Source organism: Cynocephalus volans, chromosome 11 (assembly GCF_027409185.1).
Source record: "Cynocephalus volans isolate mCynVol1 chromosome 11, mCynVol1.pri, whole genome shotgun sequence".
Classification (NCBI taxonomy): Eukaryota; Metazoa; Chordata; class Mammalia; order Dermoptera; family Cynocephalidae; genus Cynocephalus; species Cynocephalus volans.
This window is the reverse complement of record NC_084470.1, coordinates 79692323-79719178: the sequence shown is the minus strand read 5'-3', so window position 1 is coordinate 79719178 and position 26856 is coordinate 79692323. Positions and strand designations below refer to the sequence as shown.

At 41.8% G+C, this 26856-nt stretch overlaps 1 protein-coding gene across 8 annotated transcripts in view; it reads left to right on the top strand.

Moving 5' to 3' along the window:
* Positions 1–446: 446 nt before the first annotated feature.
* The window catches only part of FOXP1 (forkhead box P1), a 559382-nt gene continuing 532972 nt past the window's right edge, over positions 447–26856 (top strand). For 7 of the 8 annotated variants that reach the window (XM_063114112.1, XM_063114120.1, XM_063114119.1 and 4 more), the window contains exons 1-2: positions 447–535; positions 2437–2589. The gene's annotated coding sequence lies outside the window, so the exon portion shown is untranslated. Of the gene's footprint in view, positions 536–2423; positions 2590–26856 lie in introns of those variants that run through there. The other variant, XM_063114111.1, reaches the window with a different exon arrangement.

Sequence of the window (26856 nt, the reverse complement as noted above, 5' to 3'; positions counted from 1 at the left end):
ATGTGACGTCAGGGACGCACAACAGCAAAAAATAACAACATCTCCCTCCGCGACGTGTTGGCCTCTCTCGCGCGCCTTATTTATTTATTTGTTCCGGGATGCCATGGGGGCGAGGGGGGGGGACGGGGCGGGAGCCAGCGCCCCAGTAGCGGGGGAAGGAGGCCACCTCGCTCTCCGGGGGCGCTGGGGGACCCTGGGTGGGGGCGCGTGAGGCTGAGCCGGGAGCCTCGCAAGAGGCCCGGGGCCGGACTGGGGGGCGCTCCGGCCGGCGCTGCCCGCGCCTCTGCCGCCGCCGCTGGCGCTGGCGGGGCTCCGGCAAGCTAGTCCGGAGCGGAGGAATCTATTGTTATTTATTGTGTGGCGGTCGCATGCTGTACTCGCGGCGGCCCGGCCCTCGCCCGGGAGTGCGTGTGTGCGCGCGCGTGTGTGTGCGCGAGTGAGTGTGTGCGCGGGGTGCGCGCGCGGGCGGGAGTGGGCGCGCGCGGGGAAAGGCCCGAAAACACCTTAGTTTGCACCGAGAGACGATTTGCAGCGGGTGAGTTTGTATTTTTCCATTTCTGCTCCACTTTTTCCCAAGCCGCCTCCTGCCTTGTTTCCGCCACTTTAAACAACAACCACCACCAGCACCAAAAAAAAAAAAAAAAAAAAAAAAAAAGAGAGAGAGAGAGAGAGAAAAGAGAAGAAAAAAAAAAAAAGGAAAAGAATACTTTCCATCTCCAGGCTCCACGTGCATCTCGCTCAGCCTTCCCCTCTCTTCATCTCTCCCCCGGGTCGGGCCCAGGCTCCGGAGTAGGGGGGGGGGCTGCGGGCCGGCGCGCGGGTGGAGGGAGCTCCGCCGGCGCCCGCACACTTGGGTCTATTTGCATAAGTCAAATGCGGGGGTTGGGGGGGCGGTGGCGACTGCGAGGAGGCGAGATCGCCTCCCCCGCGGCCCCTTCTTGCCTCTCTCTGCGCTCTCCACGATCGCCCGAGGGAGAGAAATCAATAAGCCCAGGCCGCCTGTCGCAACTTTCGGTGCCTGGCGTCAGCGTCAGCGTCGGGTGGCCGCCGGGGCTCGGGGCGGGTGCGGGGCCCCGGATCAGGGACGCGGCGGAAGGGGGCGCGTGCCGGGCGCCTCCTGAGCCCAAAGTTTGGACTTGGAGCAAACTTTTCCCTTCCTTTTCTGCGGGTGTATGTCCCCCTCGATGCCACTGGGCTTCTCCCCTGGCCCCGGCGGACTGACTGGGGACGCCTGCGCCCTGGGCCCCGTCCTGGGGGACGTCCCCAGTGCCACGCGCGCCCTGCCCGAAACCCAGCGCTGGGGAAGCACTCCCGCCACCCCTCGGATCCCGGAAAATTCAGACACACATCCGCGCACCCTCAGCCAGACACGCACCCCCATGCGCGCTCGGCCCCCGCTTCCCGAGACGCACCCGCGACAGCCGTGGCCAGATCCACGGGTGGGCGTGGGAGCAGGGTACGCTGCGAAGAGTCACCGTGCCCAGATCCCTCTTTCTCCATTACACACACTTTCTGGTTTTACCCCCTCTTAAGAATGGGGACCAGGGGATTTCCTAAGTCCGGATCTGTCCTGCGACGCGCGCGTGTCGCCGCGAACCTTCGGCCCTGTCCCGGCGGCCGATGGCTCTTCGTCCCTCGCTTGCGCGCAGCCTTCCTCCCGAGCTCCCCACGCTCCATTCCTGTCCCGTAGACACGATTCCCCGGAGCCGGGCAGCCAAGGCGGCGTGCGCGTCGGATGGGGACCGCGGCGGTGGTGGCAGCGCAGGGAGCCGAGGAGTTTGCCAGTTGCCGCGGGGTCGCGGTCATTTGCTGCCTCCGCCTCCCCTCGCCCCCGCCTCCCGCCCCCCTCCTCCCCAGACACCGCCGCGCTCGGAAACTTTGATTCCTTCTCCTTTTTGGCCCTCGGCGAGCCCACCTCCCCACCTGTTGTGAGCTCCGCCTTGGTCCCCAGAGACTGGCGGTGACACAGACGGGCGCCGGAGAGCTCCGCGCCCTGAAACAAAGTCGCATGCCCCCCTCCCAAGTGTTTGCTTCGAAATCGCTGCTTGCAGCACCCCCATTCCCGCGCAGCTCCCGCCCCCTGTGAGAATAAGGACTAAATAAACAGTTGTAACTCCAAACCTTGCGCCTGCGATCGTATCCCTATCCCACCCCTTCCCCCGTTCCTCCCCCTCCTTTTTTGTTGTCGCAACTTTGTAAGATCCCGGGGAAGGTGCTGAGACTTTGGCTCGGGCCGATTTCCCGGTCTCGGGATCCTTGCAGGGATCCCCTGAGCCGCATCTTCTCTTCCCTCCACGCGCACTCGCGGGTCCTCCGAGCCCGCTGCCCCCTCTGTCTTGTCCTCTCAGCCTCCTCACCGTCCCATCCCCTTCAATACCCCACAACCTGCACAGGGAAGACTTGCTGAGGGTCGCTCCGGTTTCTTGTCGACCGCAGAACCCGAAAGTTTGCAAGAGGAAGAGAGCGCTCGGCGGGCAAGCGAGCGAGCGGGCGAGGGGCAGCGACAGCGGTGCCGGGGACCATGGTGCTGCCGGCGCCTCCTCCGCGGGCGTGAAGGCGGCGCTCCCACTCCCTCCCCGAACTCCGCGGGTAAGTCGAGGCGGCCGCGGGCGCCGGGGCAAGAACGCGGGCGGGGGCGCGGGGGCAAGGGACACTTGAGAGCCCCGGACTGCACCACGGTTTCTCCGTGCCCAGAGAGCCAGCCTGGGCTGCGTGAGGGCAGCGATAAGGTACCCGGAGCTAGGAATGTGCCCATCCTCAAGCCGGTAGGTGCTTCGAAATACTGGACTTTCTTTCCTTTTCCCCCTCCCTTTCTTTCCTAAATCTGAAAATCTGGAGATCAAAGTTTAGCGTGGAGTGTAAAGTGCTCCGATAAAATATGGTGACATCCCTCTCCCCCCTTCTCACCCCACTCCTCCCTTATAACTATTAATTATTTCCAAGTCATTGTGTCCAAATACCCTTGCTGGGCTGATTACAAAGTGTATTGATTTAGTCTGGGCTCATCCTACGCTTTCGTCTTAATTCATTTTCTTTTTGCTTGGCCATAAGACCCAAAATGAAACTTATTTCTTCCTCTTCCCTCCCTTCCCCACCTCCAAGCCCTCATATGTGAGGCTTGGGCAGAATAATGAAATTAATATAAACATTTCATTTGATTGCATTTGAGCTTTTCCAGTCCTCTTCTGTGAGGCTGAAGTTGCACTCATGTACAGTCACAGGTATTTTCTAATTTAGGATTTCCTTTTCTGCTACTGTTCTTCAAACGAGAATGCTGGAGGAGCATTCTGGATTCTCTTTGAAAGGAGTCTGTACATTCAGACAGTCTGCACTTCACCTTTGGTTGACCGTAGACTTGAGGATTTAGGACTTGCACAACAGCTGAGTTGAGGAAAAACCCCAAGGATATTTAAGGAATGTTTCTACTACTGAAAATATATTGAAGAATCTCTGCAAAGATTTTACCTTCCGTTTCCTTCCCCCCACTCCTGTCTTTCCACAGTGAGAATCAGTTTTGGGGGGCGATGTCTAAACTGGAATGCAGAGAGAAGTAGTAAAGCTTCAGGTGTTTTCTACCCAGGGGTAGCCTGCATAATTGAGACAGAGTTTCTGCTATTTTCTGTTCCAGAGAGAAATGTATCAAATCTTTTTTAGAATTCCACTGGAGTTTTGATTCTCAAAGTGGAAATACCCATCTCTTTGAGTCCAGGAAAAGAAAACTGGGCTCACAGATTCAGAAATTTGGAATGTTTTTTTCCCCCTGTCTTTATTTGAAATGTCTCATAATTAAAGAGCATTAACAATATAAAAAGGAACTCAACTAGTTACCATTTAAAAGGTGTCAGCTAAAATCTCACTGCAAAGGGAGAGAAAAAAGGTTTAACATCTTGCCAGTGGCTGTACTCCCTTCCCCCTAGACTTTGGATTAGTCATTGTATAAGAGAGAGAAGGGGAAAAAAAATCCTTTTTTTTTTTTTTTTTGGTGGTGGGGGGGGGGAAGTAAAGTAAACAGCCTCCAACTGCTGAACCTTGACAATCCAAATTAAGGAAGCAGGAGAGATCAAACAGAACTGCTGCTGAGTTGTTGTCAGGAGCTGCTACAGAGAGAACCCTGGACTATTCGATCAAGCAGCAAGGCTATATGTTCACTTATGCAGAAATGGACCATTGCAAATGCTGATCTTTGTTGTGCAAGCAAAGGCTCACTTGGAAGGAAATACTCAGCCCCTCTCTCTGGGCAGCATTTGAGTTTCTTAAGGATGCTGAGTTGCTAAACAAGTTATTATTTTTTTAATGCATCTTTCTTTATGAGGAAAATGCACCCAAAAAGATATTAAAAGAATATTAAGTCGTCCGGAGGCTGTCTTGCTACCCAGAACTGTGCAGTGAATTCTTTTTACCAGCATTAGACTCCTACACTAGAGTTAGATAACGTTTTCTCACATCAAGTTTAGAAGATCTGCCTTGTCAGGGAAGCCAAGGTTTTGTATGTGAGGGTTTAAATCTGATGTAAAGCTCAAAAAAAAAAAAAAAAAAAAAAAATCTCTGGTGTTGAAGTTTTGTGTCAGCCCACTCTTGGAATTTAAAAAGGCAAGAGAGAGCATTCTCCAGATTAGACATAACCTCTTTTTTTAGATTGACATTCAACATGACCATGTTGCTACTTTTATTCAAGTTATCTGTTACTTGTGCTTGCTTGTTGTCTAGGAAAATTTAACTGCTTCACATTTTTAAAGGGAGTAGTAACAGTAATTACTTTAGCATTTTGTTTTCACAGATTTATCAAAGTATAGTGAAAGAAACATCAACTATTCAAATTAACCGTCTCAAATTAAGAGGTTCATATTGCTGGAGATGTCTGTAAGATTTTGTGTTTATATTTAAATCCTGGAATATAAACTGTGTAACACTTTTTTTTTTTTGCTATAAACTATTCCCAAATTAAATGTCATTTTTAATTAAGTAGAACAAAGTAGGAAATAGGACAAGTAAACACATACAGAAGAGTACAAATAATTGTCATTTAAGGATTGTATTTTTAATTAACAAGTGTCAGTCACATGGTAAGCACTTTATATTTTTTTATAAGCCAGAGTTTCATAACCATGGTGCACAACATGTTTCAAAGTCTGTAGCTTTTATTGGATATACCTTTATTGTATAATTAAGCAATGTGAGTTAAACATACACATGGATGCTATTAGGCAATTTTCTGCAATATGTAATGTTTTTAAAAAGCTATAAATATTTTCTAGTTAAATCATTTATACTAACAATAGCAAAAGTTAAGTGAGTTAATATTGAGCCTAGGCATGATTTTCTGTTACTAAGCTTTTCTTTGCTTCTCTTAACAGTGTACCCTTGACCTTGTAAATTTGCATTCTTAGGCTCTATTGAAGGGTATGTCTGTTTTCAGCAGTGGTTTAAATTAACAGAAGAATTGTGATACTTCCCAAACAAATATATTTATACCACAACGTGTCCAGTGCCAAAATTTAGAAAGAGAAGGGAGAATATAGAAGATGCAACAAATTTTGAGTCCAGCTTCGTCTTCGTAGCCAGTCTTATTGTCCATATTTATTTGGTTTTCATGTTTTACTTAAGAGTCAAACTCAGTTTAGAAACGTTATCTTGTAAAATTCCACATTATAGAAATGTATGTAAATGCAGACAAGATTAGGGGTTATTGTACTGATCTCATTTCAGTGGGTATGCCAAGAATATTTACAGGGTATAGCAAGAGTTTTGTCTTTTAAAAATAATTTTAGGCACACGTTAATAAAATTTAAATAGATTGTAGGCTGTCAGAAAATAGTATAAATTTTGTTTATGATTCAGTTACTTTAAGGTACTTACATTAAAGAAACTCATTTAACCCCTGACTGAGGAGCATTAAGTGAGGAGGGAAGCCCTCTAAAGAGCTCGCACTGCCCTTTGCTCTCCCGATAATCTTAAATTACTACGATTTAATTGCAACTTCAAGGCATTGAGTATGAGCTGTTTCTCTATGACTGAGAAAGGGTTTCCAGAGCATAGTTAGATTTGCACAGGTGGTATTTTTGTTTTTCAAACAAAAAATTAATTTTTGCTAAGGGCTTTTTCCTTATCCCGTTACATGTCAAACTCCTTTTATAGATTTCAGTCATAGTATATGCTATTTTTGCTAAGCCAGCAGTATTCGCTTTTTTTTTTTTCTCTTTTTTTAAAGTGTGTTTTTTGAACCTAGAGTGTATAAAGGTCTCAAGCAGATAGGGATTTGTTTTCTAAAGAAAATAACCTCAAGAAAGGCATCTGCTGAATAGACAGGTGAACTTTATATACGAGCCAACATATACTTTTACTGTTTGCACATTTTTTTTTAAGTTGATGGTAGTAAGTCCCACCAGGTGGTCAAACACTGAGTTTGTGAGACTAGCCAGCAAACCAAGTAAGTTTGAAATTGGGTCTGTGTTTTTTCTAAATGGTCTTTCTTAATCTGCAGGCCACTTTATTATACATGTGTTATCCAGGGAACCATCATAAACTGATTTTTAAAAACATTTCTCTTCTACAGTATATGGATGGATTAAGGTTAGAGATGCCAAAAGCTGGAATGTCAGCAGGCCATCAGATGAGATGAGTTCCTGAAACTGGGGCAAACCTGGCCAAATTTGGGGTATCTTATGCATGACGGTGTTTTGTTTTTGGTTTTTTTTTTTTTTGGTGGGACATTTATAGTTTATTTCAATGTGCATGTGACCATGTGATTAATGGAAATTAAGCAGATTTGGCTGTGTTGCCAACCTAAAAATAAATGTTGTAAGGAACGTTTGATTTTAAGAAGTGGCTTTGGTTTTGCATCCCATAGATAATGTTGTTGCAATTAGGGCTACAGGGCTGGTATTCTGTAAAGAGGAAGTACAGTGGGGTAAAGGGCATGACAGTAGGGAAAGACAATTAGACAGTGTTCTTTGTTTCTTTAATAAATTATTCTTATTAATTACAGTCAGTTTGTGCTAAGGCATTTTTCAAGCCTTGTTTAGAAGTCAGCTCCCATTCACAAGGAGGTTGTGCCAGAAGCTGTGTCCTTTTCTTGCACTGTTTTTTTACCCAGTCGTGAAATGTATTGACCAGATTGGCTTGTGGATGTCTCTGCAAAGCTTGTTTTTCTTTTTGCAATCCCTTGATGCCAGTTTTTAATATATGCCTTGCCTTGTGCATAACAGGTGTGTGTTTGGTAGCTATTTTATGGGATTTTAAAATGAGAAGAACATTTCTTATCTAGCCAGCCACTGGGAGAATGAGCTGCCTAAAAGGAAGAATATAGTACCTGAACAGGTGTAAACGGGTTTTTCCTCATTACTCTCTCCAAGCTATTTTGTTTAAAGATGTTGGAGCTCAATTTAGTACCATGAAATTTAAAATTAAGTTGTAATAATTTAAGATTATTGGGAGAGTACAAAGAACAGTGGGAGATTTTTGGAGGTTTGGTCTTGATGCTTAAAGCTGCTCAGTTGTGGGGTTAAATTAGTTTCTTCAGTCTGAGTACTTAAAGTAACTAAATGGTAAACAAAATTTATATTAGATCCTGACAACTAATAATCTATTTAATTACATTAAAGTATCTGGGTAAAATTTTAATTAAAGACAGAAGTACTGTCAAGCCCTGTAAATATCTTGACAGGTCTACTCAAATGGAACTGATATCACGAAATATTTACATATGTCTGGTGTGTTCGGGAACATCTCAGCAGTGTCTGTGCAAAGCTAATTGCACTTTCTTTCCAAATCACATTTTTAATAAAACAGTTTAAAAAAAAAAGAATATGAATACATACAAAATTGTGTTCCAGTGTTCTGTTTACATTTAGTTCTCTCTATACTCAGTATCATTCTGTGATGGGTTTATTTCCTCAAACTAAGTAATTCAGACAAACAGCTGAGATGGAGGGGTCATTGGGTAGAAAACTCATGTCATTCTGTTTGATTTCAACAGTTTGAGGATATCAGAGGCTAGAATGTTATAGAACAAATTACTGAAGAAAAAAAGGGATCTGAACATGGCATTATTGAGTCCCCATTTATATGAAATAGAATAGATTCTCTTAAGATGGAACAAAGATTTTCTCCTGAATTTTGTATTTGGTTGCATATGTATTACTGGTAAGTCAGGTGACATCCACATTTTGCCAGATTCTCTGATTTTAGCTAATTTTGTGATCTGCTTTGTTTACTAGGACACTGAATAATATTTCTAGCACCAAACTCAAAAACTGAATTCCCGAGGTGTGTTTTTCTTCCTCTCAGCTGTGCAGTTGAACCATAATGTGACTTTCTCTGCTCCTGGTTCCCTGCCTGTGAATTAGGGGTAATATTTTAAGGTATGTTCTTTGAGGATTGTAGTGATCCAACGATACAGGGCTGCGTTATTACTCATATGTTTTAAGGTGTTGTTGGTGCTCTTAGGACAGTGACAACAGCCCTTGGGGGAGGTTATGGTGTGAGTTTTGCTTGAGTTTTCCCAGCCCTGGTGCCTGTCCCCTGAGTTGGTGATGCCTGACCAGAGGTGCTGGCTTCTTGCCCTTCTGGGAACAGCTGAGCACAGACATGGAGGTGGATGCTGATGTCTGAAGTAGAAGGAAGTTGTAGTTGGTCCTAATCCAGCATGTTTCAGAGTGAGGTCCCTTGCTCACCTCCATCCAGATACATGTGTGTGTGTGTTGCAGGTGGTATTAAAATACAGACTCTTGAATCAGGATTTTTGCTGACAGACATGGGATGGTACATTTATGATAGACTTCCTCCGGTAATTAATTCTGATGCACACTAAACAGAAACCCATGGAATAAGTGATTAATGCTGTTAGAGATTCTGGAACTGAAAATTCTATCTTCCCTTGTATTTTACTGATTTTTTATTTTATTTTATTTTATTTTTTGGTGTACCTTGAGGCCCATCCTGTGTTATTTTTAATGTGTTTGGATTTCTATTAAGAATGAAAACTGTTGGTTTTTAAACAAGCATGCGTTTTGGGGTCATAGTAAAGCTGTTGTTTCAAACACAGATGTGATTGCGCTGCTCCTGGATGTGCCATATCTGGGGCTGGGGCCAGCATTTGCATTTTTAAAAATTGTCCCCCATGATTCTGATGCCCACCAAAGTAGGATAACCAGACTGCTCAATAACCAAAGTTGGAGGAAAGCCTACAAACTTTCTAAAATGTTTAATTGAACTGGTTGGCCATTGTGAACCTAAGAGAGGAATACGTGCTCCCTTTTCAGATACATGCACAGAAAGCGACATTAGATATTTAGAGAAACAGAGGCAGAACCAGGGCCTCCTAGCTCAACAAAGTGGTGGGAACAACCTGGAACACTGGTAGTTTTCACCAAGTATTGGATATTTCCTTTCAAATTATGTCTTAACTCGCATCCATCTTTCCCAATGGGCGTTGTCATGTTGTAGCTACAAATTAGTGTCAAATGGCTTTGTGGAATTATTTTTTTTCTCTGAGTATTCCACCTCATTTTAAAAATCTGAACTGTTTATTCAGATTAACACTGCTGGCACAAGTATTTCGATTTCTCTAAGCACCTTGGGAAATTCTCTGTTGTTGTATGTGATGGGGCATGCACAAATAGTGATGGTAATAGCCTAGCCAACAATGCCACACAAATGAAGAAAGCAGAATCCTAAGAAGAATGCATCCTACAAGATTACAAGATAAAGGAAGATAAAATGCTAAGGAGGCTTGTTTAAATATTCAGGGCTTCAGCTAAAGATCTAACCACTAAGATCAAAAGAGTTAAATAAAAGTTGTACAGACATTTTTCGTCTGTATTAGTAACGTGCTTTTTGAAGTTACTTAGTAATAAAGTGTTTGTCCAAAATGCCCTCACCTAATATTTAATTTCCATTTTGACTTTAGGTGTGGCTTTATTTTAATAGCTGCCAAAAAGCTGGCAATTGTTTTTATGTTTAGAACTTCACAGTTGCTTTGGCTGTGGGTTCAGGTGGCATTTGGAATATCCCTGTACTACAAAGTTCTTTTATTTCTGTTCAGACCCTGAAGCACTTTTGAAAAAAAAATCTCTGATGGGCCAAGTTTTAAAACTAGAGTGTCTCTACCACTGAGTTTCTATAAAAGATAAAAAATGGAAGTGATTGAAAAAAAAAAGAAGGTGCCGTAGTAGAGAATGTATAGGATTACTCTTGTCACTAGTTGATGAAATCAACAGCTTGATGTTAAACCATTCCGTCTTGTTTGTTGAAAGTATGTTAATCATTTTGTTAAGAAAGGTTAAGTAATTAACTGGTATTTCATTAGGGAATCAATGACAGACCCTTTTTAGTGATCTATTATAGGCAAATTTTAATAGAAAGTTTGCTGCACTTAATTATTGGGAAAGAAGCTAGTTGAACCTTGAGAAGGGAGTTGGGTATCTTTAGAGAATATTGCTGTCCATATGCAACTGTAAATAATTTTGGAGAAAATAGTCTATTAAAATAGAAAATCATCCAGTCCCAGGTTTTCTTTTATGGGTTTTGTCAGGCATGTTGTTGCAGACCTGCTGCTGTTTTGCATGCCTTCTTTGGGTTTAAGAAGGGTTCAACCGCTTGAATGTGTTCATCTTATTTTCTAAATAATGGCTTTTGTTGCAGTGTGATGCATGTTGACAGTAAACGCGCAGCCGTAACTTTGGTAAGCTTACAACAAATTCTTATACTTGTAGAAGCAAGTCATCCTCCTTGCTGCTGACTGGGGTGCTTCTCCCTTTTGTCTTGCTGTCCTTATGGCAACCACAGCACAAGGTTTAAATATTCCAGGATGGGGATGGGTGGGGATGGCCCACCTGGCAGAAGTTCACCTTTCTCTGATACCCCTTTGTCCTAAAATTACACACAAGGTATGCTTCCAGCTTATTCTTCCCTTGTGTGTGTATTCATATCCACTCAAAATTAAAAAGATACTTAGCGATGGCATTTCTGTGTTTGTTTTTGTTTTGTTTTGCTTAGGAAACAGGACAGTCACTTCTGCTGAATATAGAGAGCATCTCTGTGTTAGGAATGACTTTCCCGTAGCAGAATAGTGAGGTTAAAGAATTCTTTATTTTTTTCCCTAAAAATGTTTTTTTTTTTGATTATGCATATTTATGGAGTACAGAGTTGACTATTGGTATTTGTGTACAGTATGTGATGATCAAATCAATATTATTATCATGTTCATTATTACAAATCATAATTATTCTTTGTGTCTCTTACCCAATTACTCCGTAAACTGCCTCCCCTTCCCCCTAAAGAATTCTTTAAATAAGCACTTTTGAAAACAGCAGAACTGGATTTTCTGTTGGATGCAGGGTTTTAGTATTTGTAATCAGTGGTCCAATTATTAAATAAAATGCAATGCCTTGGCCTCAAGCACTTTAATCTTTTAGGTGAGAACAACTTTTTAGGAAAGAAATTGGGCAGATATTTACAAAGCTATTTATCTTAAAATGGTGTTCTTATATTTTTCAATTTTTATTATGAAATATGTAAGACACTAAAATGGAACAAAGAATAATTCAGTGAGCACCCATGTACCTATAGCCCTGCTTAAGAAAGAACTCATGGCTGATTCAGGTAGAAAGGCTCTTGGCATGTCCGTCCCTCCCTCGTCTTACCCCTGTCTTTCTCCCTTGGAAATTACTTAACCACTGTTCTCAGCTGGCTGATTTTCATCCCATGCAGTTCTCTATACTTTTAATACGTATGCACATGTTGCCCCAACTATAGGATTTTGTTTTGCATGTTCAAGGTTTTATTGATAGGATCCTATTCTATGTATTCTTCGGCAACTTGCTTTTTAAAATTCAATACAGTTAGTAAATTCATCCATATGGATACATCTAGCTGAAGCTTATTCATTTTTCCATGTGAACCTTTTGAGATGTTGAATATTAATTCAAGACAAGTTCTTTACATTTGAATCTAAAGCCCTACAGCCTTCTGCAGTACCATACATTGAAAATTTAAGATCAATATGAAACCATCAGTGCTGACTTGAACTTCAAAAATTGTTCATTTGCCGTTTTTTTTGGGGGGGGGCACTTTAAAAATTTCAATCATTTATCAGGGAATTTGATTTTTTAAAAATAATCTATCAAGTGACTGATCTTTTACATTAAGCAGAAAAATAGGCAAAGCATTCATTTGAAGGAGCCTAGCAATTTTCTCATTCTTATTTAAGGACTTGGCTTAGAGCTTAACAGTTACATATGCAGGGAAAAGAGTTAAAAAGCGATGTTTAATTAACAGGCGATTTATACTTCTGTATCCTTGTTATGATATAGCACCTTGTTCTTCAGTGTAGAAAGTGATTTCTGCATATTTTAAAGGACTGGCATCTTTATGGTAAGAAAGCCATATAAATAAAGATATACTTAGATGAAAATCGGAACATGTTTTTAAAATAGTGTGTGTCTACTTTCAGCTCTGTTATCAAACTTGCTGCATAAGCTGGAGTCCGTGCTCTGTGATTATGCTAATGACCGAAAGAATCGATGATGCACGACTAGATGAAATCAGTGGTATAATCAGAGAAAGTTATCAGTTTCTTTGTCATTAAGTATTAGTGATAAATAATACACTGTTCATTTTGAATAGATAGAACATATTTAATTCTGATGTACAGAGTTTCCATTTGGTCAGGCTCATTGCTGAGTAAAATGATAATCTTTTGTAATTTAAGAGGAAAGAGAAAAGGCATTTGTGTGTCAGCCTGGCTAAATGACTCAGGCCACTGAGAAGTGTTTACCTTGGCCAGCTAGAGAAGGATGGAAAAACTTTATTATTTTTTTCTCCTAGACAACTTGGTTATCTGTTCTGACATTTTATAAGGAATATCAGATACTCAGTAAATAGCGTAAAAAACTGGAGATGTTAAACAAAATGATAGTGGTTTCCCTAAAGGTAGATAGTGTTTCCCTAAAGAAAGGAGAAAAGTATAAGAAAGGGGACTCTTTGGACAGTGCTCTTTTTAAATGACTGGTGTGTGTTAAACAGGGACTATTAGAATTAGCGTTACCCATTATACAACAGTTTTAATTTTTAAAAAAAATTGAGTTTCTCATGTCAAGTAAGTTTATACTTGTAATGGTTTATTTAAAGAGAAAGAATACTTGTAACTTAGCATCTTTTTTTAGTTTTCTAAAACCTTGTGGGAAAACACCTTCTTTGTTGAGAAGGGTTTCTAATGCAATTCTCTATAACAGACATTTCTCCATGGATAGACTTACGAGTTGTTTTACTGCTGTACGACAGTACCAACTGACGAGAAAATAAAAGAATGATTAGCTGTGTTTTATAGGACATAGAGTGATTAAAGTCTACCAAAGCAGGAAATCAGATCGAAGGCTGCTATGATGTTATTTTTAAAAAATACATGATAAAAATGATTCTCTGAAAAGCAAAGACTCCCCCACCCCGGCTTGGGCCAGCTGTGTTCTGCCATCTTCCTGCCGCTGCCCTGTCCGTCTGTGTTGGCTCTCACCAGCAATACCATCTGCTGTTCCAGCAGTGGCCTTCTCTTTGGTAAGGCAGGCCAATTGGGTCAAATTTTGTGATCTGGCAGAAATCCACTGGGAGCTAAGATCAGGCCAGGCTCATTTTTATGTGTGTCCAAAGCCAAGATTTCAACTTGGTGAAAGGCTGTGGAATTTATTTCCCAAAGCGTTGCCCAAGCTCTGTTCTTTTCTTCAGCTGCCTCCTTGGGCTGAGATGATTGCTTAATGCTCTTAATTACGCTGGATCCCTCTGTATTTTCGAACACCTGTGCGTAATTCAGATCATGGGTGGTCACAGAGCCTGGCTCGCCAAACGGCTTCTCTTTCAGAATGGGAAAATCCCAAGGAGTCTGACCATGCGCCGTGTGTGAAGGAGCAGAATGGAAGCTGAAGGAGGATGGAGCATTTCCCTGGAACTAGAACTGGTGTTGTTCTGAGTAGAAGTATCCTTCCCCCTTGGCTTGGAGAGAGTCTTACAGTGAATAACTCAGAAAAACTACCTTTAAAATATTCCTAGGTTGTAAGCTGGCCATAACCATTATCCATATCCATATTTTTAAATAATCTTTCTTGCCCTTCACCCGTGCCAAGTTAGCATCAAAGCATCCTGTCAGAGGGAAGGGGCAGGTGGGGACTAATTTGCTTTTGAGACTTGCACTATTGGAAGGACTTCTTGGGCTGCCTTGAACCCAAGAGTGGGGACGTGTCAGAGCTCCAGAGGACCTCGATGATGGTTCAGTCCAAGCCATGCCTTTGTCCATGAGGAGACTATGGTTCAGAGAGGGGGCTTGGTTTTCACTGAATCACGTAGCCATTGGGATCACAATAATACTCATACCTATGTCTATATTTACATACACATGTGAATGTAGATATCTATGTTGGAAAATATATGTGAGTATGTATACTTAAGTGTGTGTGTATGTATGTATGCATACATATATAAATAGATATACTATTTCAAAAATATACAGATCAAGTTCCATGTACTTTTTTGCTACATATTTTTATTCTACACTGTATCAAGAGCATTTTCCTGTATCATAAAACAATTTTCTGTATCATTGTTAATAACTAGTTGATCTTCCAGTATATGCATTTATATTTGGTTTTCTTCCCATATTTGAGGGCAGCACCATAGGGACCACATGGTTTCTGACATTGTAACATATGTGGGAGGAAGAATATAACAGGCCTGTGGATCTGCAAGTGTTTTCTGTGTGTGTGTGTGTGTGTGTGTGTGTGTGTGTGTGTGTGAACGTATGTACACATGTGCACGTGCATGTTTGGGAGGTGCATACTTGATTGTGGATGAAATAGGACAAGTTTGAAGAGCAGGAACTGATTTTTTGTGGGTAGTCGACACTCTCACAGCTGCTTGAGGTTAAAAATGCCTACCATCCCATCATACTCTTATTCAACCCATTAATGACATCTGTATCTTGCTTTTTTGGGGGACTCAGAGACTCATATTGAGCCCATTTTGGTTTGCACGTTGGAGCATGTATTGGCGTGAGGTGCAAAAAATGTTTGCTTCAAATATCAGTTCAAATATCTAGGGCAACCAAGTCAGGTCTCATAGAGTATGTATAGCACATGAAACAAGTTGTCTGTGAAACAGGTTATCTGGAAAATTGGAGAAGAACAATCCAAGTCTTATGAAGCTTTTGAAAATTCAAAAACAATCAAAAAGTGGGCGAAGACCAGTTACATAATTTGTCGGCCCAGAGCAAAAGTAAAATGCCGGATTCCTTATTTAAAATTATTAAGACTTTCAAGATGGTGGAGCAGAGCATTAAACAAGGGTGGGCCCTTTCTCAGTATGGAGCTCTTCTGAGCATGGGGCCCTGTGTGACTGCACAGGTCACATGACCAGGAAGTCAGCCCTGCTTGGGATTCATAAACTGTTGGGTAGGGCCTTGCTTCTTTGCACTGAGGTTTCCTCCCCTACAGAACAGGAGGACTGGACTGAGACAGGCATAGCAGGCCGAGGTCCTCCAATGTCACTCTCACTCGTCCATCTTAATGGATTGAAAACTCCTTGTAAAGCACATATCTCCTCCTGGATTACAAGATATGCATTGAGTTCACCATCTTGGTTATCTTTTGGACTATTCTCTGTAGACCTTTTGTAAGGTCCTGTGAGGGAGGCTAATGCTGCTCATTTTTGCTTGTTCTTTCTCTTTTTTTCTTCTGCAGTGCTTCTCCCAGAATCTTACCACTTTGTACATTCTGTCCTTGACACCTTCATTGCTCTTTATTGTCACCTTCCCTTGGCTTCATTCTGGAAGAGGCCTGCTGGGCCTAAAATCTGAAAGCAGCCTTTTATCCCAAAGTGTTCATTAAACAAGCAGATTGTTTCTGGAAGGGCACTGTTTGTTTTGCTGCTTTCAGGAATTGCAAGCTAACCAGGCCCCATGTCATGGAGCCATGGCTGGCCCAAGCCTCACAAAATGCAAAAGTCATTTTATGGAGATGTTGTACTGCTGCATTGGACAGTTGGGACACTCTCATTGATGAAGGTAAAATGAACTTCCTGAAGGTGGTTCAAGTCTATCTGGATGTGAAGCTAAGAATGGATTTTTTTGGAGTTCCAAATTTTAGAATTTTAACTTAATTGGATCATTCTGGGATGTTTCACCTTGGACCTGGTAGTTGCTGTTTTCTTCTTTAACGTGCACTGATTCTCTGCCATTTAATGGCTGTGGCAGCCTGAACAAGTGATGGAGTCTTGAGTTTCAGTTTATCTTAGTGGCAGTGATAGTGCCTGGTGTTAGGGTGGACAGGAGGTGTAAATGAGTCAATGTCAGAGCCCTGAACAGTGTTGACTTATCGTAAATGCTTGATTCTTGGTGGCTGTTTATTGATAATAGGAATTATTCCTATTACCTGAATTTGTGTTTTATGAGAACAGGGTATCAGCTAGCTGTCTGCTTCCTCTTTTCCTATAGAATGCTTGATGATGTGAAGTTGGGAAGGTTAAAACACTTATCTCCCATGCTTTCTTGCTTCGTTCCAACTCCCCCTACATTTTTCTCCCACCAGCCTCTTCTCCCCTACCCTCTTCCATCCAGCACAGTTCTTCTTCCTGACACAATGGTGTGTGACAGTTTTGGGGGGCTGTGAATGCTGTGGGGTGCTTTCTGAGATGAGGGGCAGAGGCTGCTTCTGAGAGCCCAGGGAGCCATGTGTGTGTGTGTCTGTGTTTCTGGGGAGGGGGTGTGATGAGTCTGTGAGGAGCACTCCAGGGGCCAGGCTGTGGGAGGGACTTTTGGTGTCTCTGTGGCCATCAGAGGAAGGTAAAGATTGCTGGGACAGGTTGGCCCTGTGTCGCCCACGACCTTCAAGAGCATGCTCTTTCAGAATTTGTGGAGGGCACGGTGCTTTTTCTACAGAGAACAGCATTGACTTCCCCACCCCCAGGTCTGACGCATAATGAGGAAGGGAAGGAAAAATAAGTTGAAGGAAGGAGAAATGAGTGACCCCCCATTGGGCTGCTCGCTCTCAGACAGTTGCAAGGTTTGAATGTCAGAGCGTTCCTATCTAGCTATTTACCAGATTGCCTGTTGAATTGCCTTTCCACAACCACCTTAATTTTCACACTACAGGGCCTGGAAATGATACTTTAGTTAGGTCAAACGTTAGCCTGCACAAGGGTTTTATAGTCAGGTTTGGGATTTGAATATGTTTACGTGGTCTGTCTGTAGTATTTTTCCCTGGCAAGGTGTCTGGTGTTTAGTTCCTAGGGGAATGAGCCGCTCAGGACAGCTCACAATTTGCAAACCAGTTATTAACTTGTAATCCACTCACAGCGTTCAATGTCTCTATTTCCCCGTGTCTGTCAGGGTGGTTCGGGAATGAACTGGCTGTGCTGCTTAGCAGGTTGGGAAGAAGGACCTCACATTTGCCAACTCTCGCTCCCCACAGGGATCCTCTCATGTTAGGCGAGCATTTAGCCACATCTGTGCTGAGTGCTCGTGGAGTGGCTTGGTCAGAATTTTTAACTCTTATCGTTGTGGCCAGTGAGAGGCGTGGATGTTCATGAGCCTGCACGGTTCTTAGTGATCATATACAACAAGCAGAGAATTAAGTTATCTCCTTGACTGTCATGGCAGTAACACATGGATGTGCGTTCATTTATTCATTCACTCATTTGTTTATTTATTCCTCATTTATTCACCTCTTCATTCATTTGTTCATTTATTGACCCCAAATTACTTCTGGACCAAGAAGCATTGCTTCCTGATCACCCGATACTCCTTCCCACCCCCCACACCCTTCAACTTATTTTGGACATCCTGAGTTAGATGTTCTAATACAAACATTGTTATTCACAGGGATCTTTGTCAACAAGCTTATGAGATTCATCTACTTCAACCTTTTATTTACTAAATATATGACCGCCCAGAATCAAATGAGTCATCCTTATGCATAGTTACCATTTCTATAAGAAATATGGCTTTCAGTTACATTTTGACTACCTAAAATATACTAGGTACTATACCAAGTATAAGCAGCTGCTTTTTCTTTCTAGCCTGAGCACTTAATTAAGACCTGACAGATTGATTTTTCCATTAGGCCAGAAGGCAGGTGTCGTCTTGAGTAATTCTTGATTTGAATTTCTTATTAAGAGTCTGTTTAGTCCTCCCTGCCCCAATATGTGTGTTTAGCAAAGTCTATTACCCAATGAATTTTACTCAACGAATTCGTAAAAAAATCAAAATAAAATGTCCTAACAATGGGTTTCTGTTAAAAAGATACTGATATGGAGTTGCTTTGATGCCTGTTCCTGGCATCTGCATGGAAGGTCTGATCATTGAGTAATGTTGACTGGTAGTCTGAAGTCCACGAAGCTATCATCTTTTATCTTTTTTTAACTCCTAATGCACCATCAGGGACAGTGACAGAGAACATTGGTGTTGATAACCCCTAACTCCTTGGTGGATGATTTGATTTCTTTCCTTTCCTCTCTTCAATTTTCAGCCTCCAAAAATGGCAGGGAAGTAACTTCCTAAAAAGATTATTTGCCCATTCCTTGAAATGTAAATTCCCACTTATACCTAATAAAAAACTACAAAACTCTGCCAAAGCTGTTTAACTCTAGTGATAAAGAGTTTTGTTAAGGATAAGGTCACCACATAAGCCTGTGGCACTGGTTAAGAGTGTGACCAAATCCTGACGCAGGGTAGCCATGTGTGTCAGCCAAACCACTGGGTGACTTAAAGCCTATTAACCTTTCTAATTTATCTTCATCATCCATAAATGTGTGTGTGTGTTTAAAAGGACATAATAATAGAACTTACCTCATTGGTTTGTTCTGTGGATTAAATGAGATAATCCATGTAGACTGTGACACATGGTGCCTGGCAAATCCAAGAACTTTATTCAAGTTAGCTCTTCTGATTATTATCATTTTGTCTTTTTTGGTTAAAAGTCGTATTACATAGCCAAGACAGATAAAGGATGAGGAACTTTACAAAGATCACTGAAGGAGACAGACCTCATTTACGTGGTGTGAGAATTGGAATTTAAGGTTAATTACCTTGTTGTTGTGTTTTGGGGTTTATGTTGACTTGCTCTGGTTTTGTCTCTTCGCTTTTGAATAAGTTCCTAAAATATGGTTTTGTCAGGTGTTTTTATTTGCTTCTGAAATCAGTGCAGGTGCAGATAACAGGAAATGAAACCTTAGGTGGCCCGAGGGAGCCTCATTTAGATGGTGCCAAGCAGATTTAATATACAAGCGTTATCGTCTTACTGATAATCTGGCATACCGTGGTTATCCACACGTGACATGCGGATTACAGAGAGTGAAGTCATATGACAGGTTGGTACCAACTTGCCCAGTTCCTTGGGAAGGGTGAGAGAGAGGAAAACGCTCACTCCTGGAGATGGTGTTAAAGCATGGCTTCACTGGTCTGGAGGCACAGGGTTGCAGTTGCTGTCTGGTCCATTGGCATTTCATGCTGTCTTCAAGGCTCTACTTCTTGGGTGCAAGGACGGTATCTTTAATGAGTGAATTCTCACCATATTTCTAGAGTTAAAAAACCGGCTTTGGGTTTGAGACTATGTTACATATTTTCTCATGTTGAGAAATTTAGAAAAAATTGAAAATTGAAGATCCATGGCTGGAATACCAAGTTTTTCAAATGTTCAAATATTCATGTTGCCCAATGGTTATATCTAAATAAAACATCATCTTTAAGGCTTACTTTTGTTCTTTGTCCTGAAGAGAGTAGGGAGAGACCATGGTTGCTTTGCTTTTGTGATAGGTAAGGTCTCTCTTTGGTCTTGGCCATGAGCTGGTCTTTGCACACGGTGAGCCCTTAAACACGCATTGAAGTGAATACAATTTGCCCAGCTTGTCCCATCATCCTGGAGACACCTCTCCATATGCACGTCTTTGTTGAACCCCAAAGTGCGTCATGTGTGTGAAGTGCTCATCCATTTCCTGCTTTGGGGGAGAGAGAATCTCAAATGACTTTCCTAACCCAATGCAGCAGCAAGAGCCTTTAAATCTCCCCCAGTTTTCTACCTGGCCAGACCTTTATTCCTTCTCCTTTAGTTTGATCCTTCCCAGCCACTCTCTGGCCACATGCACACACCTTTCACAGTTTGTTCCCAACTTGCCTCGCATAGCCAGCTTGGTTCCTTCCTTCATCTCCCCATCGCACTAGGTTCACCTTCCATGTTTTCCAGAAAAGGCACTTGTCAGAGGCACAATTCTTCTTCTCCCATTGCCCTTACAGGAAGGGATGGGAGGGGACACCAAATAAGAGGAGAAATGAAGACTGAGGGATGGGTCTAGGAATTCCAGCTGATGTATCTGTGGGGCTCATAAGTCATTGTTCAACTTTCTATTTGAGGAAGACCCAAGAAGCATTCAATTCCACCTATAGAAAAACCAAATTATTTCATTACTGACATGTGGCCTCAGTGTGATCACTTAGTATTTGGGTAACCTTGGGCAGATTTCTTAGCCTCAGTTTGCTCTTCTGTTAAATGGTCTGGTTGGTGATAATATGAACCTGTTCGGGGTGTCTTGAAGATAATTCACATAGTGACCAGTGCCTGGAACATCCTAAACCTTCATAAAAGGCAGATGATATTAGCCCCTATGATTCTAATGCCTAGAGGCAGTAGTTAATTATGCCTGGTCAAATTCAACCCAATGCATAGTACAGTAGATACTGTGCCCAAGTCTGGTTCAAATCCCCAGCCTGGCTGTTTACATGACCTTGGATAAGTTATTAAGCATTTCTACATTTCAGTTTTCTTACCCACAAAATGATATCATAGCACCTACTGCATAAGGCTGGTGGTGAGGATTAGAGAAGTTAATGCATGTAATTCCCTTGGAACAAGGCAGAAGGCCTAGAACATAGGGAGCCCTCAATAAGTCGTAGGAGCTACTGTGGTTGCCCTGATTGTGCCCACAGTGATTATTATTATACTCTCCCTATCCAAGCAGTGCCAACCAGTGAGAGGACTCGTAGAACTCTTTTGAATTCTTATATCTCATGACAGCTTGGGGGGCGGGCAGAGGCCCAAGACTGAGACATGTTTGGTTGGAAAGGCTTGGTTTTAAATCCACACTCCTATCATCAAGCCTGAACATTTGGCCCTTCTTCTTTGCCTAAGATGGAGACACATGGAAGTAGTTTGTAGCAGTCGGGTATCAGGTCTGGGCTTTGCAAGTAGAAGATGAAAAACGTTTACTTGCTATTTGCCATAACTTATTTGCATTTTCTTTCTTTCCTCCCCCATTCCCCAGGAGAAAGAAAAAAACTGAAGTGAGTATGCATCTTTGTGATTTCCTAAGTTAGCGGGATAGTGAATGAAAATACCTCACAAAGGAACATACTGGTGGTTGACGATGGTGATTTGCATGGAACAGAATTTGATTTGCAGTGAGTCTGTCTGGGATCATAGTCAGCAAAGGCCAGCTCAGCAACCACTGTAGCATTCAAAATGCTTAGTGGGTGCAGGCACTGTCGTGACAATTATACATATAAAACATATATTTTACATGTATACTGTAGTAATGGATTATACATATGAAATGTTATATCATCCTATCCTCACAGCAACCTTATGAGGAAGGTACTTTCATCTCCATTTTATAGATGGGAAAACTGAGTTTCAGAGAGGTTAAGAGCTTGAGCAGAGTCACATAGCTAGGTCTTTCCTATTTCATCTAAAATGCATAGAGAATCATAGCAGGTCATGATGGCAATGGACGTTGGCAATGATCTGGTTCAACTGGCTTATTTATTTTTACCAGCTTTATTGAGATATAATATATAAATAAACTTACCAATTTAAAGTGTACACTTCAACAGTGGTTTTTAGTATATTCACACAGTTGTGTTACCATCATCACGACCGATTATAGAGCATTTTTATCTCTCACGAAAGGAACCCCATACTCATTAGCTGTCACCTGCTGTCCCATTTCCTCCCAACCCCCCTCAGCCCTAGGCAACCACTGATCAGCTTTTTATTTCTATAGATTTACTTATTCTGGATATTTCATAAGCATGGAATTATATAATATGTGGCCTTCTGTATCTGTCTTTCACTTAGCATGATGTTTTCAAGGTTCATCCATGTTGTAGCGTGAATCAATACTTTATTCTTTTTTTTGGCTAAATAGTATTCCATTGTATAGATATATACCACATTTTGCCTATCCATCCATCTGTTGATGGACCCTTGGCTTATTTCCACTTTTGCTTCATGACTAAAGGTACTATGAACATTTGTAAAGAAGTTTTTGTGTTGACATATGTTTTCAGTTCTCTTGGGTATTTACCTAGAACTAGAATTGCTGGGCCATATGGTGTCTTCTGTGTTTAACCTTTTAAGGAACTGCCAAACTGTTTTCCAAAGCAGCCAACTATTTTACATTCCCACCAGCAATACGTGAAGGTTCCAATTTCTCCACATTCTCACCACACTTGCTATTGTCTGTCTTTATGATTTACCATCTTGTTTTTGAAATTAGGAAACTAAGCCTGAGAGGGCTTAGATGACCTGCTTCAAGTACCATACCTGGTTGTTCTTTGCAAGGCGTGAAAGATGAGGGTGAAAACATAATCTTTATTGCAGGAGCTCACTGTCTACGGGGGAGTCAAATACAGTCACAATACGTGGTAATGGTGGCTGTAATGGTTACAGAGTATAAAGGGAATGCTTGTAGCAGAAACCCATCTCAAACTTAAACAACCAGAAGATTATTTAGTGACTCACATAACTGAAAAGTGTGATGATTATTAGCTTCAGGTACAGATGGATCTAGGTGCTAAAACAATGTTGTCAGGGGTGGCTGTTTCTTTCCATCTCTAGCCTTGCTTTCTCATTTTCTACTTCATTCGTAGCCATCTTATTTCTTTTTGTGGGATGATGGCTACCAGCAGATCTAGGTTTCTATTCTGCCACATGAGCATCTCCAGCAGAGTAGGAGTTTTTCTTTACCCACGGTCCTATCAGGCTCATGTAGGCCTCTCATTGGCCCAGTACATTAATGTAATAGGCTTCCATCCAATTAGAGCCAATGTTCTGGTTGTCCATTCTTGCTTCATTTCCTACCCTCGAGGTGAGGTGGAGGAGGGACCAATCTTACCTAGATTGCAGGAACTGAGAATGGGTGAGGGGTGATTCCCAAAGAGAAAATGAAGGTTCTATTTATAGAAGAAAAAGAAATCATGTTTGCCTGGTAAAAACAGCAGTTATCCACTCCATCAGTTAGAAAATTTTTTTTCCACATGGTACAGAAATCCTTACTCAAATTGCTTAAATGGTAAGGGAATAATACCTTAGCTCATTTTACTGGAACTTCAGAGGTGGGGTGGCTTTTAGGTACAGCTGACTTTAGAGATTTATTTCTTGATGATTCCTGTCCTTCCCTTGAAGGTAAAATGGCTGTAGCAATTCCTGACTGTCACAATATGTTTTCAGGGTTCACATTAAATGGTGATAAAATGATGCACCCATTTTGTAGGACACTTACCAGTCACCATTTCTTAAGCATGAGAGGAACCACGCAGAAAACTTTCTCTCTGCCTCTTAGCCCAAATTGCTCAGTCCCATGACTAAATAGATGTCATTCCCTGATTGTCTTAGCCTGGGTTTTCGAACCAATCATGACGACTAGTCAGGCCCACCTTGGGGGGTCAGGTAGGGGCAGCTTTCCCTGAGGCTATTGGGTTCTGTGGGAGAAGGTGCATGTTTGAATCAGATGGAGGTTTCCTTCAGAAGGAGGAAGGTGGGCATGGAGGTTGGGCATCCAATTGGCAGTTCGCACATATGGGGAGGGGTGGTGAGAAGCCAAGGCCAGTCATGAGGTATAAAGGAAGGTTCTCTGACGAGGCCTTGCTTGTACTGCCTTTAGCAACAGTCACATGTTGCTAAAGGGTGGGGATGCATTCTGAGAAATGTCCTTAGGTGGTTTCATCATTGTGCGATCATTATAGTGCACTTACACAAACGTAGATGGTATAGCCTCTTACACACCTAGGCTGTATGGTATAGCCCATTGCTCCTAGGCTACAAACCTGTACAGCATGTTTCTGTACTGGATGCTGTAGGCAGTGGTAACACAATGATAAGTATTTGTGTATCTAAGCATATCTAAACATAGAAAAGTTACGGCAAAAGTATGGTATAAAAGATAAAATGGTACACCCATACAGGGCACTTACCGTGAATGGAGCTTGCAGGACTTGAAGTTGCTCTGGGTGAGTCAGTGAGTGAGTGGTGAGTGAATGTGTAGGCCTAGGACATTACTGCACACTCTGGAGACTTTATAAACAGTGTACAATTGGGCCACACTAAATTAATAAAAAAATTAATTGTGTTGCAACATTATGATGGTTACGATGTCACTAGGTGATTGGAATTTTTCATTATAATTAGTCATGGACCACCATCATATGTGCGGTCCACCATTGACTGAAACATTGTCATGGGGTGCATGACTGTACAATTTTCCAAAAAGATACAGTGGTCTTGAGAAGCAGATATCTCAGACTGGAAAAATAGCATGGGCAGAGCTATTCTCCCCCAACATTGTATATAAAATTGAAGATATCTTGGTTATCCTTTCCTTTTAGAGTATGAACAAAGAACTTGAAGAGCCGAAAGTCAGAGGCAGGACTGGCACTAGAACTTTCCTTCTCAGTCTTCTGTGTAGGTGGATGAATGTTGAATGTACTGTTCATCCTCAACTTCCTGCCTGCTTTGTGTCTCACAGCAAAAGAAGGCAAGCAGAAAGATTCCTCGTATGTCTCAAAGTTCTTCGTGCAGGTTAATAACCATGAGGAGATTGACTTTTTAAGGACAGTTTCTCGGGGTGGTCATATTTTATGCCATGTGCCATAAGGTGGGGATACAATAGATTTTTAACTTTTTTTAATAAGCAGATATTTTTTTCAGGATAAGTTATGAGTTGACCGTTTGAGATGTGGAAGATAATCTGGAGGTATCCCAACCCTTATTTTATTTATTTATTTATTATTGGTTATGAATATTCATGAGATACAAAGCTGATTGTCACCCCTTGTGCCCATGATGTGAAGGCCAGATTCATACTGGCAGCATGCCCATTACCACAAATTGCATTTGTACTCTGTGTCCCGCACCCAATTATTCCCAACCTCCCTCTCCCTCCCCTTTCCCCACCGACTCCACTTTGTAGCCCAAGGAATGTTCTCTCTCTGTGCAAGTCCAATGCACCGCTGTGGTATTTCTTTCCTCCCTCCTTTCTCTCTTAGCTCCCTCATATGAGTGAGGACATGCGGTATTTATCCCTCTGTGCTTTGCTTATTTCACTCAACGTAAGTTTTTCCAGACTCATCCATGTTTTTGCAAATGGGAGTATTTCATTCTTTTTTATGGCCTAGTGGTATACCATGGTGTATATATACCACAGTTTCCTTATCCAGTCAGACATTTAGGTTGGTTCCATGTCTTGGCTATTGTAAACAGAGCTGCAGTGAACATGGGAGTGCAGGTATCTCTTTGACATGATGATTTCGATTTCTCTGGATATATATTCAGAAGTGGGATTGCTGGATCATGTGGAAGATCTGTCTGTAGTTGTTCGAGAAACCTCCATACTGCTTTCCATAGTGGTTGTATTAATTTACAGTCCCACCAACAGTGTAGGAGTGTTCCCTTCTCTCCACACCCTCGCCAGCATTTGTTATTCACCGTCTTTTTGATTATAGCCAGTCTAAGTGGGGTGAGGTGGTATCTCAGTGTAGTTTTAATTTGCATTTCCCTAATGACTAGTGATTTTGAGCATTTTTTCACGTACCTGTTGGCCATTTGTATGTCTTCCTTTGAAAAATATCTATTCAGCTCCTTTGCCCATTTTTTAATTGGGTTATTTGTTTTTTTTACTGTATAATTGCTTGAGTTCCTTGTATATTATGGATATCAATCCCTTTTCAGATGCATAGTTAGCAAAAATTTTCTCCCACTCCATAGGTTGTCATTTCATTCTGTTGATTGTTTCCTTTGCTGTGCAGAAGCTTTTTAGTTTGATATAGTCCCATTTGTTTATTTTTTCTTTTCTGCTTGTGCTTTCAGGCTCATGTTCATAAAGTCTGAACCCAGACCTAGTTGCTGAAGTGTTTCACCTATATGTTCCCTTAGTAATCTTACAGTTTCAGGTCTTATACTTAAGTCTTTAATCCATTTTGAGTTGATTTTAGTGTATGGTGAGAGGTGCATATCTAGTTTCATTCTTCTGCATGTGGATATCCAGTTTTCCTAGAACCACTTGTTGAAGAGGCAATCTTTTCCCCAGTGTAGATTTTTGTTGCCTTTGTCCAATATCAGATGGCTGTAAGCCTGAGGGGTGATTTCTGGGTTCTCAATTCTACTCCACTGGTCTGAATGTCTATTTTTGTACCAGTACCATGCAGTTTTGGTTACAATAGCTTTGTAGTATAATTTGAAGTCAGGTAGTGTTATGCCTCTGGCTTTATTTTTTTTGCTTAGGATTGCTTTGGCTATTCAAGGTGTTTTGTTCCATATGAAGAGCAAGATTGGTTTTTCCATTTCTGTGAAGAATGTCATTGGTATTTTGATAGGGATTGCATTGAATCTGCAGATCGCTTTAGGTAGTATAGACATTTTCACAACGTTAATTCTTCCGATCCAAGAGCATGGAATATCTTCCCATCTCTTTATGTCTTTTTAAATTTCTTTCAGAAGTGGTTTGTAGTTCTCATTGTAGAGGTCTTTCACCTCCTTGGTTAAATTGATCCATAGGCATTTTATTTTTTTCATGATAATTGTAAATAGGCTTATTTTTTAAATTTCTTTT